This window comes from Coffea arabica, chromosome 8c (assembly GCF_036785885.1).
Source record: "Coffea arabica cultivar ET-39 chromosome 8c, Coffea Arabica ET-39 HiFi, whole genome shotgun sequence".
Lineage (NCBI taxonomy): Eukaryota > Viridiplantae > Streptophyta > Magnoliopsida > Gentianales > Rubiaceae > Coffea > Coffea arabica.
This window is the reverse complement of record NC_092325.1, coordinates 9,182,739-9,196,384: the sequence shown is the minus strand read 5'-3', so window position 1 is coordinate 9,196,384 and position 13,646 is coordinate 9,182,739. Positions and strand designations below refer to the sequence as shown.

The following is a 13,646-nucleotide window of genomic DNA, read 5'->3' as shown; positions in this document are numbered from 1 at the left end:
TAAAACTTGTAGCCCTTTGAGTTAGATTTCCAATACATCAAGAATCACTTCATTTGGATTTGTGTAGGCTGAGAAATGACCGAAATACCCTTGACTTTTCACTGCCCCCTGTTTCAGGTTCAACCAATAGAAATTAGCTATAGTAATTCGGATTTTTGACCAAGAAAACCTTCAAACTGGACTTAGATGTCTTCACCAAAGTTGTAGATCTATCTCTTATCTTCAAATTGATTTAAGAATCATCTTAATCTGATCATTTTAGCTCAACTTATAGCCAAAATATGAAAATGTGTCAAAACTGTCAAAAGACACAAAATCCAAGTAAAAAGTGATAAAAATCTCATTTAATTACTTAAAAATATTTTTCACGAATTATAGCCAAAATGATTCATTTTCTTCCAATAATATTGTCAAAGTGACAAAAAATAATATAAAATGTCATACAATTATTACGTAAATTAGTCACATGTCAAACAAAAAAACTTGACGGGTATTTTAATATACGTACAAGTTAAAAAAAATCGAACTATACCCGTTCACTGCAAGTATACAGGTCAACTAATAGTTTAGGGTATATATCGGATCGATCCCACAAGGAAAAGTGAACAATTACCGGTATTACTAAAGTTTTTCTATTATTTAGACTATCAATGAATTATAACAAATTTATCCTACTGAAATTATACAAAATAACAAATAAAAGCTCCTTAAGTTGTGATATCCCTAACTACTCATACAAGTGCTATATTTGGATCATTGAGTACTACATCTAGGCTAGGTATGGTGTAATTTTCTTATGCATTTGAATCCTACTTTCGTAGTGAATCAATTATGCTTATAACTAATCCACACCTATTCTCATGGTTATGAAATTAGCTACAAGTTCATTTCCTCAGTGAAATTACATGAAATGAATCACTAAAAACCACATAGGTGCATCTCTACTTTCGTCAGTATACTTCCTATGTTTAGCACTTTCTGAACTTGTGTTAAATCTCAATTTTCATTGCAGAAACAACACCTTAGATAATCACAATCAATGGTACCAGATTAATTATAATTTAAAGAGCCAAAGTGCTAAATAACTTGCTCAAATCATAACAATCAAATAACCAAATAATAAATACTAACAATTATAAAAAGTTTAACCAAACCCAAGGCATAAACTTTAGAGACACATATTGAACACAAAATCAAGAACTTGCATATCAACTAAACTTAGAATCCTATACAAAAGATAAAGAGTTGGAAAAGAGATAACCCTTGTCACATGAGCTTCATCTCCATTTTCATCCTAATCTAGCTAATATACAAGAATGGATGAACTACTAGCTAAACTATCATACACTAAGAAGAATGGCAAAGCTACATTTTTGTAGTCCAAGCTTTCTCCCGTATCTCTCTCTATTATCCCTTCAATCTTGCAAGCTTTGGCTATATAAAGGTGAAAGTTGGTCAAGAAGTAAGGTTTACACCTCCCTTTTACAGTTGGGAATGTTTCTCACATGTCTAGCATCACACATAACTTAGTAGAGGTGAAATTGAGTGTTTTGCGTAAAGAACAGACTTTTCTGACCACAATCCGGCCAGAAATCTGGCCAAGTTCCGACCGGATTGCTACAGTGACATTTTGGTGCACTTTTGTTCAATTTCCAGCTCTACTCCGATTTTACGTCAACTTCAACTGAAATTTTCTCGATAATAACAGCTGATTTAGCTCTTGACCAAAACATAAAACTTGTAGCCCTTTGAGTTAGATTTCCAATGCATCAAGAATCACCTCATTTCGATTTGTGTAGACTGAGAAATGACCAAAATACCCTTGACTTTTCACTGCCCCTGTTTCAGCTTCAACCAATAGAAATGAGCTACAGTAATTCGGATTTTTGACCTAGAAAACCTTCAAACTGGATTTAGATGTCTTTACCAAAGTTGTAGATTTATCTCTTATCTTCAAATTGATTTAAGAATCATCTCAATTTGATCATTGTAGCTCAACTTATAGCCAAAATATGAAAATGTGTCAAAACTGTCAAAATGCACAAAATCCATTTAAATAGTGATAAAAACCTCATTTAATTACTTAAAAATATTTTTCACGAATTATAGCCAAAATGATTCATTTTCTTCCAATAATATTATCAAAGTGACTAAAAATAATATAAAATGTCATACAATTATTACGTAAATTAGTCACATATCAAACTCAAAAACTTGACGGGTATTTTAATATACGTACAAGTTAAAAAAATCTAACTACACCCGTTCACTGCAAGTATACAGGTCAACTAATAGTTTAGGGTATATATCGGGTCGATCCCACAGGGAAAAGTGAACAATTACTGGTATTACTAAAGTTTCTCTATTATTTAGACTATCAATGAATTATAACAAATTTATCCTACTGAAATTATACAAAATAACAAATAAAAGCTCCTTAAGTTGTGATATCCCTAACTACTCATGCAAGTGCTATATTTGGATCATTGAGTACTACATCTAGGCTAGGTATGGTGTAATTTTCTTATGCATTTGAATCCTACTTTCGTAGTGAATCAATTATGCTTATAACTAATCCACACCTATTCTCATGGTTATGAAATTAGCTACAAGTTCATTTCCTCAGTGAAATTACATGAAATGAATCACTAAAAACCACATAGGTGCATCTCTACTTTCGTCAGTATACTTCCTATGTTTAGCACTTTCTGAACTAGTGTTAAATCTCAATTTTCATTGCAGAAAGAACACCTTAGATAATCACAATCAATGGTACCAGATTAATCATGATTCTAAGAGCCAAAATGCTAAATAACTTGCTCAAATCATAGCAATCAAATAACCAAATAATAAACACTAACAATTATAAAAATTTTAACGAAACCCAAGGCATAAACTTTAGAGACACATATTGAACACAAAATCCAGAACTTGCATATGAACTAAACTTAGAATCTAATACAAAAGATAAAGAGTTGAAAAAGAGATAACCCTTATCACATAAGTTTCAACTCCTCTTTCTTCATCTCTATTTTCATCCTAATCTAGCTAATATACAAGAATGGATGAACTACTATCTAAACTATCCCACACTAAGAAGAATGATAGAGCTACATTTTTGCAGTCCATGCTTTCTCCCATATCTCTCTCTATTCTCCTTCAATCTTGCATGTTTTGGCTATCTAAAGATGAAAGAAGTCAAGAAATGAGGCCTTTCACTTCCCTTTTACAGCTGGTGATGTTTCTCACATGTCTAGCATTGCATGTGACTTAGTGGAGGTGAAATTGAGTTTTCCGCGTAAAGAGCAGCCTTTACTGATCACAATCCGGCCAGAAATCCAGCCAAGTTCCGGCCGGATTGCTATAGTGACATTTTGGTGCACTTTTGTTCAATTTCCAGGTCTGCTCCGATTTTGCGTAAACTTCAACTGAACTTTTCTCGATGATAAAAGCTGACTTAGCTCTTGACCAAAACATGAAACTTGTAGCTCTTTGAGTTAGCTTTTCAATGCATGAAGAATCACCTCATTTGGATCTGTGTAGGCTGAGAAATAACTGAAATACCCTTGACTGCTCATTGCCCTGTTTCAGCTTGGACCAATGGAAATTAGCTACTGTAATTCAGTTTTTTGACCTAGAAAACCTTTAAACTGGATTTAGATGTCTTCACCAAAGTTGTAGATCTATCTCTTATCTTCAAATTGTTTAAGAATCATCTCAATCTGATCACTGTAACTCAAGTTATAGCCAAAATACGAAAATGTGTGAAAACTATCAAAATACACAAAATCCAAATAAAAAATGATAAAAACCTCATTTAACCACTTAAAAGTACTTTTCACCAATTATAGTCAAAATGATTCATGTTCTTCCAATAATATACCCAAAGTGACTAAAAATAATATAAAAAATCATACAATTATTACGTAAATTAGTTACTTATCAAATTCCCCCACACTTAAATCATTGCTTGTCCTCAAGCACTCCACACATAATCAACTTCAATGATTCAAGAGGTGAAACAATATATGTATTTTTGTCAAATTTAATTCCTCATGACTTGGAAAACAATCATTATACAATTGTTCACATTACACTCAATACTCATAATATTAAGTAAAGGAAAGATGATTATACCTTAATTTAACAAGTTAAACTTAATCTCTCACCCTAACCTAATTTCACAAATAAGCAAATCACATAGTCAATTTATAGTTTTCCTCTTCCTATAATCATTCTTTTTTTTTTTCAAAATTTTACAACTAAGAGGGATTTATTCACACTAATTTTACTTAAATTGTGAGAATGCCTTTTGACGTGAAAATCGACACTATTAGATGAAGATCTCTGGTTACTCAACATTTCACCTCTTCAAGTTTTATACATACTCTTAATTCAAATACCTTTTTACGCGAATGTCGACATTTGTAGATACCAACCCCCGGTTATTCGATACGAGAATCATTGGAGTAGAACAAAGTTTTTTCTTTTTTTTCTTTTTTTTTATATTTTTCTCTTTTCTTCTTTTTTTTATAATAAAATAAATAGATTTATCCCTCATAGAAAATTATATAAAAATAATCAAAGGAGGAATATAACCTTTATTGACTATATCAATCACTTAGTTGCAAAATTAAGTAAAGAGAAGAAATCTCATTAAACATATAAAAGTATAGGCATAATTTTCCTCACTTTACTGAATATACTTTCTAAAATGTAAAAATCCTAATTGCATAATAACCATTTCCAAGTTAAATGAAGACTAAACCTTCCAAAATACATATAAAGTTTCAACAATTGGAAGAATCAAACACTTAAGGTTAGAACAATTTAGCCCTTTTTGAAATAAAGATGCAAAAATTTGAAGAATTTTTGGGTTATAATGAAATATTGAAAAAGATTTTATAAAAATTTTGACAGAGTTTCCCCTTATAAATGGATGAAACTCCCTGCCAACAAATCCAATTTCAAGCAAATTATCCACATGGCAAATAAATCAAACACAATTCTAACATTTCTAAGCATTTAGATTCACAAAATATCATCACATGGCAAGTAAATGCAAGTCCAGTAATTTCCTCCCCCACACTTAAACTTCACGTTGTCCTCAATGTGAGAAAAAGAAAATAAATAAAGAGTAAAAGAAAATACTGCTCAATTGAACTTGCGCAATCCGAATCCATGTCCAAGTGATGAATTTCCAACCTTAAGTAGTCAGAATCACTAACACCACAACAGAGATGAAGATCACTAGGATTAGTTCATACAAAAGAAATAAAGAAAATCACTAAAAAGGTAAACATCACAAGTACTACGGAAAATAAAAGACAAGCCAGCGGCAATGTCAAGTGGTGACGAGCACTCCCTCAAGTAGTCGTTTTGGTCAGGTGAAGAGGGTGGAGTCGGAGGAGCTTCAATATCCAACTTGGTCTCAATGCAACGAAGACGCTCGGAGTTCCGTTTGTTCTCTTGTCGACTTTTCTTCACCTCAGTCTCGACACAAAAAAACTTATCCATTATCTTCTTTAGAAACGACCGAGTGTCTTGAGGTGAGGATGGACAATGTGAGAAAGACGGCTCAGTTGAGACCGGTGGGATAGTTGTCTCAATCCCTTGAGCTCCTTCAATTCGTTCAATCTCAGCTTCCTCCTCTTGCTGAATGTCTGCTCGAGCACCATCTTGAGTTGAAGAACCACCTGCGTCTTTACTCTTCAAAATAAACCTGCAAAAATCTAGAGTAAAGACGTCCTTCTTCTTGAGACCTGTAGGTATAGCATTAGAAAAATCCACTCCAACCCTTTGAAACTCGAAGGTCAAGAACCGAGGATATGGGAAAGCATGTTTGATGTTATTACTGCGAACCACAGTCCACATGTGGTTAATGATAATGCTTCCCAATGGAATGCCTTAGATGTTGCCTAGTCCATGCTTCATTTTATCCAAGAAATAGATGTCACTTGTGCGCGTCTCATTGGTCCCACTTGCCCTCGGAATAATGTTGGAGGCAAACAGGTAAATTAGAAGACTTTGCGATTCCGGAAATGATGAAGTCAATACTGAATATCACCTGGTCTTCTGAGTAGCCTTGTACTCAACCCCCAAGCGTACAAGTGCTTCTAGTATGTTCCAAGAGTCCAAGTCACTGGGTTTGAAAGCTTTCTTCAAATCTACCTTATATCCCACATCCGAAACATGAAAATAGTGCTCCAAATCAACTCTATGGACTCGAACTTTTTTTCCTTGCACTGTACTGGTAATCACTTCTGTGTCGTAGTAAAAAACCTTTTTGTCCTCTACATTCGCATAAAATTCTCGGACAAGCTCCTCATAATAGAAGTTTGGGATGTTAAAAAAGTTTTCCCATCCCAATTTGGCAAAGGAGGCCTTGAGATGGTATACCTCCTCAACATCTGGAGTGACATCCTTCTCCACCAATATCTTAGTTCCCCTCCTAGCATTGTACCAGGCTTCATTTTCAGCGGAGGTGAAGCGCGACTTATCATATGGGACTTCCCCCACTTGTTTCCGTTGTGCCTCTTGTTCCTCTTGTTGTTGAGTCTTCTCTTCGGATGATGGCTCGTCCTCAAGCACTAGACGTCTACTTGCTTTTCTTTTCATGCGCGAGAGTCTAGACGTCGAAGTTTCTCCTCTCTTATTATGAGGAGGAGACTTCACACCGGCTTTCTTAGTGCGAGCCATTGTACCTAAATTCAATAATTAAACATTCACTTTATTTAATAGGTACATTGCTCAGTAAAGATAATGAAAATCATTCACTTTTACCCCTTTATCTTTAATTAGACAATCTTATCAACTTACTTATTTAATAATTTATAATTGACACCATAAGTAAGAATTACACTTGACTCTCAACCACAAATGCTCCTTTTATTTTTTCCAAATTGAAGCATATAAGTCCCATTTGAGGAAGCAATTAAACAAATGCACTACTACTCCGAAATGACCTAATTAAGTGTTAATAACACCTTAATCATGAATTTAAACTTAAAAAGGTCATTAATTCTCCTTTTCACCTAAATTTCTAGAATAAACATGCCAAAATTCAAAGGATAAGCAAATTAAACCTAAATTCAGCATGTAAATATCCTAGAGCAATCCATTAATCTCATACATTTTTCTTCAATCCAATTAGCCCAAAAAAATTTACGTATTTTTAAGTGCATTTTATTAGTTAATTTGGTTTGATTATTTAGTTTTATAACTGAACTAACTAAGATTTTGGTAAAAAACTACATTTTATGTCAAAATGGTTAACATTGCATTTTATGGATTTTTATTATAAAAATTTCATATTTTGTAGGTTTAATGATTCAATCATTAAATGAAGTGCATTGAGACGATATTTGGGTGATTAAAGATGGATTAAAGTGGTGAAAATAAAATATGAAGTGTAAAAGAAGAAGTGCAATTTGAGGACAAAAGAATCAAGAAAAGTCAGCTTTGACAACTCTGACATATTTTAGTATTTTGACTATATCTGGAGTTACACACATTGGATTGAGGTGATTTGTATATCATTTCGAAGCTAAGAGATAGATCTAAATTCGGTATGAAGACATTAGAATCCAATTCAGCCGATTACTCAGTCAAAAAGTTGAAATACCAAAATTCAACACTGCTGTCCAAAGTTGAAAACAGGAGTTTGATTAGGTGTTAGTATTTCGGTCATATCTCAGTATAGAAAGCTCCGATTTGGATGATTTTTGAAACATTGGAAAGCTAATTCAAAGGGCTAAAACTTTTGTGCTTTATACAAAAGCTAGTTTGGCCTCCATCATACAGAAAATTGCAGTTGAAGTGAAGCCAAAAACACAGAATTGAAAACGCGAGTTGATAAAACGCGACTTCAAGCCCCGTTTTGTGTAGGCGCGTTTTGTACCCGAAATTCTGCAATTTGCTCAACCATTTCTCTTGTGTTCAGACTAATTTCTATCTATAAGTTGCAAGGGAATTTGGTGCACATGCTTCAGAAGACAAAAGGGCAAGAAAGGTGGCTTATTTTCAAGTCAAAAACAATTGTTATTGACTATCTTAACAATTTCAGATTTCGGAATCAAGTGTGGAAAGTTTGACCAGTGGAAAGTGAGCTTTGGAGTGGTTTATATGCAGAGACTGTGACGCCCCCCACTTCTCCCAAGGGCGAACCCAAGGGTATCCGCAGGACGCCTGCCCAGCCCTCGTCAGGACTCAAGACAAATCAAATCGAACTTAACGATACATACCAAATACTACGAGTCAAAATAAAGAAAAGTCGCTTCCTTAACTAAATATTTAAATCTTACATCATGTCCACAAAAGATACATCAAGTTCCAAAATGCAACCATTAAAAGTCGACTACACATTTACAGCCCCGATTCCAATCAAAAGTATAATCTAGTCGGCTTTACCAAAATCTTCCAATCCAACCTGTTAAGGAAAACAAACTAATAGGATGAGCCAATACTCAGTGAGGCCAAGAAAACACACATGCAAACACATAATCCAAGTAGCAACAACAATTACATTGTAGGTAAGGCTATCAAATTCGAATAATTCACATTTCGAATAGGAAAAATAAACAGAAACAATTCAAGGATACTGTAGCCCTCAGGAGCTAAATTCCACGTAGTCGAGTCGAAGTCTTGATCACATCTCACGTTGACACTCCGTCAACCACATAAGTATCAAATCCGTAGATACACCACTTTTCTTCGAATCCCGTCATCGTTACACCCCCTTACCGGGTCCGCTCATCAAAGTTTTTGATAATACTCGAGTATATCATGGCAATACTGCACGAGTAATGCCGAGCAAGATCTCTCCAATAGATCATGCTCTACGAATATCTCATGGTTTGCTAAACTTATCGACCAAGCCCATGCTGCCTCGATTCGCAAAGTTAGCCAACGAGTTTTGGGCGTCCCCCGAATATGAATACGAATACGAATATAAGTCGATGAGCAACGCTTAAATCGACAATTCCAAATAGGAATCACAAATACGGATCACATATACGAATCACAAGTACAAATCACATCCACATTACCATGTACAAGTCGGATACGAATTCACATAGCAAAATTCGAATATAATTTCATTTGAAAGAGAACGAGTGCGATAAAGTACACCCTCGTCTCAAAATTTCAAATTTACATAACGGATAAGAAACAGATAACCACTTAACAACAAGTTCATGCACTTGACACTCACAGTGATTCAAGTAGCGAGTTCAAATGATGGTTTAGGCGTCTCCCATGAAATCCTCTGGAAGGTCCTCTTGAGCGCCTGAGCATTTAATAGTGAATTATCATTCACACATCCCAATTATCAAGGAAGATTGTGCACTAGTATAATCTGGGGAAATTTCATGAAAATGAACCTCAATTACTAGTAAATCGAGGTTCAAGTGGAGCTTCTTAATGTACAAGAGCAATCGAGTTTTGTTATCTTGGAAATCAAGCATAAACGTTCAAGTATTATCGAAGGAATAAGGAATACTTGAAAAACTCCATTTCTTTGAAATTCAGAAAATTTCAGTTTTGATACGATATTTTGAAAAAATCGTATCTCATATTCCACATGTCGAAAATTGGAAAACTTGGTACCGTTGGAAACCTCTTCCAAAGTACTAAAAGTTCTTGGAAGACACTTTTCCATGAATCTAAGTGGAAGGTGTTCAAAAATGAGCTTAAAGTTGCTGTTCCAAATCACCCAGGATTGAACCGGGGTTGGTTTTTCGCTAACTTTGAAAATTCAGCAGAATTCACTTGTTGCAAACCAACCCTTGAAATTTGTAGCTCCATTAGAGGTGCAAGTAAGGTTTAGAGCAGAACAAGTGGATCGAGAATCGGAGTTTCGAGCACCAAGATATGGTAGCTCAAAGTTGGGAAATATTCAAGACTCTTACAAAATTTCCAGATTTGGTTCCGACTTTGGACCTTTTATTAAGTGTCGAAACGGACTTGGATTGACACCAAATTTTGTAGTATAATACTCCCATATGAAGGGTATATCTCTATCTCAGAAAGATGGTTAATCAATCAACCAAAGTTTGGAAAAATCCTTAAGGCAATCTGTCCAAATCTAAGATTTTCAAAAACGAGGCAGTCGCCGTATTTTGATCATAACTCCCTCAATTTAACTTGGAATTGGGAATGGTTGATAGTGTTAGAAAATAAATTCACAGGGCTAAAATTTCACAGAAGAAATCGTTACATGTTTCAGCATGCAACTGGTTCGAAATTAAGCCTAAAGTTGCAGCATCATCAAATCATTTCGGCAGAACGGAGAGACAGGACAACTGAATTCAGATGAATGGTACGGTTCACACACATGGAACCAGAATGTGCATTATACACAGTTGGAAGTATGGGAACGTCTAGTTTCAAATGCCGCTAACGGCACTCGATTTCGACGTCGGAGTATGGAGTTATGGACGAAACACGAACACTGGTCTGGTTACGACGACAACCGTTTCCAGATCACTAGCTTTGGAAAGTAAATTCTTTTGATCAACCAAAACTCAATATTTTTCAACGAAATTTTGTACACAACTTCTACAACATGTAAACAACACAATGAAGCCATTAAATCCTCAAATATCTGCAGTAAAGTGGCCGAACAAACAGGGGAAAAATGGTCAAACTTGGCCATTGCACTCAACGTGAGTTTCCAGCAGTTTTCCTTCAACAAATCACTAACTTAAACACTGATCCGATATCATAAACTTCATCAAGTACAAAATCAGCAACAACCCAAGAGTGGGAATTCATATAGCCCACTTTTTTTCCAACAATACAAGCTCCTAAAGTGAAGATTTCAGCTCAAATGCATAAATCAACCTCCATAAGACAAGTTTAAGGTAGTTGATCATTACCTACTTTGATGGTTGTTCAAATCAGAAAATTTCGGTCCCTTTGAAGCCTGAAGAAAACCATGAAGCTCCTCCCTTTTTCAGCTTAAAGTGTTGTCCAAGTGTAGAGTTAAGTGTATGTGAAGTTTTGGTTGAATCTATGGAGGTTTTGGTAGTGATTTGGTGAATTTGTAGAAGGAATGGTGAAGCTGTTACGGCTGAAGCTATCCGTCCATTGCAGCTAGAAGAAATGAGATGCGGTTCTGGTTTCCTTTGCGTACAAAAGACGCTTGACGTCTAATATTTTAAATACGTCAAATCAATTACAACTAGTGCCCTACGCGCGCGTTTTGTGTTCGATTTCTCTTACGTTTGTTGCACTAGTGCACTAAACCTCTAGGGCACTTACATTCATATAAATATTATTCATTCTTAATTGTCCCAAAATAATGGTCCAAACGTGAAAACACGTATTCCCAATTTAGGCGCAATAAAATGAAACTTTCGAGAAATTCTTATAACGATCGTACCACCAACTATCACTTGAGTACTTAAATCTAAATTTACCTATTTTAGAACCATTGTACATGTCTCCAAATTTCCGAGCTTATTGTACTCCTAATTAGCTAAAGTTTTCAGACACGTTTTCACTTTTTCGCTAAACAAGCTTATAAGAAAATATTTGTTTATTTATCTATATTTTTATTTTATTTATTTTTAAAATGAGACACTTTAGAAATATAACGAAACTATAAAACCATATATTTAGGTCTAATAAGGATAGAAAATAATATTCGGGGCAAAAATCCAAATAGATAATTAATTGAGCCAAAATTAGGGGTTTAAAAATAATAATTTTACGAGTCCTCACGTGAATTGAGTATTAATTCCTCAATTAACCTTTCTTAATCTATTATTTCGGTCCCTTTGAAGCCTGAAGAAAACCGTGAAGCTCCTCCCTTTTTCAGCTTAAAGTGTTGTCCAAGTGTAGAGTTAAGTGTATGTGAAGTTTTGGTTGAATCTATGGAGGTTTTGGTAGTGATTTGGTGAATTTGTAGAAGGAATGGTGAAGCTGTTACGGCTGAAGCTATCCGTCCATTGCAGCTAGAAGAAATGAGATGCGGTTCTGGTTTCCTTTGCGTACAAAAGACGCTTGACGTCTAATATTTTAAATACGTCAAATCAATTACAACTAGTGCCCTACGCGCGCGTTTTGTGTTCGATTTCTCTTACGTTTGTTGCACTAGTGCACTAAACCTCTAGGGCACTTACATTCATATAAATATTATTCATTCTTAATTGTCCCAAAATAATGGTCCAAACGTGAAAACACGTATTCCCAATTTAGGCGCAATAAAATGAAACTTTCGAGAAATTCTTATAACGATCGTACCACCAACTATCACTTGAGTACTTAAATCTAAATTTACCTATTTTAGAACCATTGTACATGTCTCCAAATTTCCGAATTTATTGTACTCCTAATTAGCTAAAGTTTTCAGACACGTTTTCACTTTTTCGCTAAACAAGCTTATAAGAAAATATTTGTTTATTTATCTATATTTTTATTTTATTTATTTTTAAAATGAGACACTTTAGAAATATAATGAAACTATAAAATCATATATTTAGGTCTAATAAGGATAGAAAATAATATTCGGGGCAAAAATCCAAATAGACAATTAATTGAGCCAAAATTAGGGGTTTAAAAATAATAATTTTACGAGTCCTCACGTGAATTGAGTATTAATTCCTCAATTAACCTTTCTTAATCTATTATTGATCGTTCTTAATTCTCCAATATTAATACACTCTCGATTCAGATATAGTCTCAAAAAACGTGCACTCGTTGTTCCGAACTAAACGAGTTTTCGAAAAGTGAATTTTTCCAACAAAATGCTTTTAAAAATATAAAAGAGGCGTCGTTCCATATAAATGGATTTTAAATGATCGAAATAAATAATTTGGAGAAAAATGAGTAAATAAATATTTAAACAAACTACTAATATTCGATAAAATAAAATAAAAAATTTCGGGTCCTCACAGAGACATTTGGGAGGTCTAAGAGGATGATACGGGAGAAAACTTGAAGAGTGCAGAAATATAGTTCTTCCATTTCCTTAGTATAGGATAGTGTAGTAAGTGTAGTTCATCCATTCTTATATAATGGCTAGATTAGGATGAAAATGGAGATGAAGAAAGAGAAGTTGAAACTCAAGTGATATAGGTTATCTCTTCTCCAACTCTTTATCTTTTGTATTAGATTCTTAAATATGGTTAATATGCAAGTTCTAGATTTTGTGTTTATTATGTGTCTTTAAAGTTTATGCCTTGGGTTTGGTTGAACTTTCTATGATTGTTAGTATTTATTATTTGTCTGTTTGACTGCTATAATTTGAGCAAGTTATTTAGCACTTTAGCTCTTTAAATCATGATTAATTTGGTACCATTAATTGTGATTATCTAAGGTGTTGTTTTTACAATGAAAATTGAGATGTAACACTAGTTCAAGAAGTGCTAAACATAGGGAGTACACTCACGAAAGTAGAGGTGCACCTATGTGGTTTTTAGTGATTCATTTCATGTAATTTCATTGAAGAAATGAACTTGTAGCTAATTTGATAAACATGAGAATAGGTATGGATTAGTTATGAGTATAATTGATTCACTATGAAAGTAGGATTCAAATGCATAAGGAAATTACACCATAACTAGCTTAGATGTAGTACTCAATGATCCAAATATAGCACTTGCATGAGTAGTTAAGGATACCATAACTTAAGGAGCTTTCAT

The 13,646-nt window shown here is 34.2% G+C and overlaps 1 long non-coding RNA gene across 1 annotated transcript; it reads right to left on the bottom strand.

Moving 5' to 3' along the window:
- Positions 1–8,262: 8,262 nt before the first annotated feature.
- Positions 8,263–9,286, bottom strand: LOC140013196 (uncharacterized). Its single transcript, XR_011820259.1, has 2 exons — positions 9,212–9,286; positions 8,263–8,428 (listed from the first exon to the last, which is right to left on the bottom strand). It is a non-coding gene; the product is annotated as an uncharacterized lncRNA (long non-coding RNA).
- Between the last annotated feature and the right edge of the window lie 4,360 nt (positions 9,287–13,646).